Below are 2,909 nucleotides of genomic sequence, written 5' to 3'. Positions count from 1 at the left end.
GAGCCTGGGGACGCGGCGCCCAGCCCCGTGGCCCTGCCCCCGATTCTGAGCCAAGCTGCCCCCCCGCGGCTCGTGTGGGCCGGGCCTGGGTCTCTCTCCGGGTGGGGCTTCGTCCGCGCCGGCTGTCAGCCCCGCCGCCTGCCTGTCCTGCCAGGGCCGCTGCCCCCGCCGCGGGTCTCGCTGCTCTGGCGCTTGGCGCCCGGCCTGTGGCCTCCTGCGGCTCTCACTCCACGCCGGCCCCAGCCGAGAGGGCGCCCCAGTGCCGTCCAGCTGCCGCCCTCTGTGGTGGCCGTCACCGCAGCTGGCCAGGAACCCCGGGAAGCGGAGGCCCAGTCTCGCCTGGGCCAGGGCCTGTGGGAGAGACCCGTCCCGCCCGCGAGCTCTCCCTGGGTGATGGCGGGGACGTCCGAGGGCGGGGCCTCCCCACCAACCGTGGGCCGGCCAGCGCGTGGGCCTCCGGGGCGTGGGGGGCTCCGTGCTGTGTGGGCCGCCGTGGTCGACTCTGCCGAGCCCCTGCGCCCTAGGGACAGGCTGCCTCCAGGGGGGCCTTGGGGCGCTCACCCCCCGGGTCCCTCGGGCCTCCGTCACTGGCCGTGTGGCCTCGCCCGCCTGACACCCGATTTCTTCGGGCAAAGCACCCCGGGTTGCAGCTGAACCCCGTGCTCTCCCCCCGTCTGCTGATTGGCGGCCCGTGTCCTGGCGCAGCAAACGGGGTGCTCAGAGCCACAGAGCAGGTGGGTCCCCACGACCTTTCCCCAGAGGTTGGGGGCCTTGGGCCAGGCTGTCCCCCGGCTCCTGAGCTGGACTGGGCGCCCGCCCGGGCAGCAGACACCCCCACGTGGAGGGACAGGAGCCGGAGAACGGCGGCTCACGGCCGGAGCCCTGTGCGGGAGGGCCGGCCCCCCCGGCTGGCCTCTGCCCATCCCCCAGGCACCCCAGCCTGAGAAACGGCCCCCAGGGAAGGGCTCCCGCCTCGGCTCCCCGAGCCCATGAGGCCGCAAGGCCCGGGCCTCACCCGGACGCCGGGGCTCCTAGGGCCCACCCCGCCCCCCTCCCTCAGCTCCCAGTGGGGGCGGTCACCAGGGCCCCAGGCCCAGTGGCCTGAACACCGGGCATGTCCAGGGCCGTCGTGGGCAGGGTCTGCAGGCTGTGGGACGGCAGGGCTGCCACGAGGTGCTCCCAGCGGAGGGCAGGGTGCGTGGCCAGTCAGCAGGTGTCCAGCAGGGGGGAGGGTGGGAAGGGGCGAGTCTGAGGTGCGGCGCCTGCAGGGCCTGGCGGCCTCGTCTCTGCCCGCCCCATCCCCTCACTCTGGCCCTCCCCCTGCCCCCAGCCCCGGCCTTCCCTGGGGCCACGCTGCCCCCTGCTGGTGCCGGCGGGCAGTCTCGCCCCAAAGGCCTGGGCCCTGCAGGCTGCCTCCAGCAGTGCCTGGGGTGCGGCACCCGCCCCGCCCCTCCGCCATCTGCGCCCCTGCTGGCCCCCGGGCCTCAGGCCACCCGAGAACACGGCTCTGGGGATGCTCGGGCGCCGAGGAGAGTCCAGCCCTGCCTGCGGCCGCCCTGACCCCTGCTCGCAGCACCCGCCTGGCCAAGGCGCAGTGCGTCCTGCCCGGGTCTCCCCCTCCGCCCCTGCTGGGACTTGGACGCCCTCTGCGCTGCACCCACCCTAGTGTGGTGGGGTCCGGCCGCCCCCCGAACAGCTAGCACCTCCCTGCTCTGCGCCCTCGCCTGAGAGCAGCCTGAGCTGCCGGTGGCTCAGGGGCCGGCGTGGCAGGGGACGTCCACGCCGCATCCGGCCCCGGCCAGCACCCTCTGGGCTGCGGGTCTGACTCAGAACCCCATAGCTCTAGGCCTGCCTCAGCCAGCGGCCCTGACCCTGACCCTGCGGCCCTCTGCCCCAGGGCTCCGTCCCAAGCAGCCAAGGGCTCTGTCTGAAAGGGCATCTGCTGGGCCCTGGCTCAGGGCGTGGCCATCTTGGGCAGCAGCTGACCCCCCCGGCCCTGCTGCACCCAGCCCCAGCCCGGCCGGGGCCTGTGGGTCCGTGTGCCCTGCGCAGTTGGCCGGTTCTAAAGCAGCCGCTTCCAGACATGGCGGACGAGCCCCAAGGGTGGCGCTGGCCACCCCAAACCTGCCCAGGGCCAGGGGCACCAGATGGGGTGCCCCGTGGGCCCCATGCCTTCGCACCCTGTGCACGCCCTCGCTCTCTGCCTCCCCAGTGCCTCCCCGCCAGCCCTGTCAGCCACACCTGACACAGGTTTTACCCCAGAGTCGCCTCTGGGGTGGGGTGTGAGAGTCTCCTGGCTTTCTCCTTGGCTTGGGGGTGCAGGGACTCCAAGAACCCCTTGAGACTCAGCCTCAGACCTTGGGTCACAGGCTAAGCAAGATGGAGGTGCCTGGGCAGCCCAGCCCTGCCCCCTCGGCTGGCGAGGGGCGCACGGGAAGGTGAGGGTCAGGAGCGCGAGGGTGGCCAGGCAGGCTGCGGAGCCTGTAGAATGGGGTGCAGAAGGGAGTGAGTCCAGGGGGGGCTCTTCCCAGGGCCCCGGGAAGGTGACCAGAGAGCACCTCTGGGCCCCCCGGAGCCCAGCCCTGCCTCGGACACTGCAGGCGACAGGCCAGGGCAAGAGTGACCCTGCAGGCCGGAGCCAGGAAACGGTCAGCTGCCGGCCGGGACGAGGGAGCCCACGACCGCGTCCGCACCAGGGCATCTCAGGCCGCGGCCGCCCGCTCCAGGACCGGCTGCCTGGCCCTCCCTGGCGGCCTCTCAGCCCACCCCCAGAGGCTCAGTGCCCCTCCCGTTGCTGGGGGGAGACAGCTGGCCAAGGTGGGCGAAGGAAGGACGAGAACAGAGGGGCTGGCGCCGCTCCCCGCCGGGCCAGGCACTGAGGAGGCCCGCAGGCCGCACCGGGGACTGGC

At 73.9% G+C, this 2,909-nt stretch overlaps 1 protein-coding gene across 1 annotated transcript in view; it reads left to right on the top strand.

Moving 5' to 3' along the window:
* CDH15 (cadherin 15, type 1, M-cadherin (myotubule)) overlaps positions 1–2,909 on the top strand; it is a 17,439-nt gene that overhangs the window by 1,577 nt on the left and 12,953 nt on the right. The gene's annotated exons all lie outside the window — the stretch shown is intronic.

The sequence above is a fragment of the Condylura cristata genome, unplaced genomic scaffold (genome assembly GCF_000260355.1).
Source record: "Condylura cristata isolate star-nosed mole 26May11 unplaced genomic scaffold, ConCri1.0 scaffold00009, whole genome shotgun sequence".
Taxonomy (NCBI): Eukaryota; Metazoa; Chordata; class Mammalia; order Eulipotyphla; family Talpidae; genus Condylura; species Condylura cristata.
Note: the sequence above shows the minus strand (reverse complement) of the source record. Positions and strands in the feature narration are given on the sequence as shown.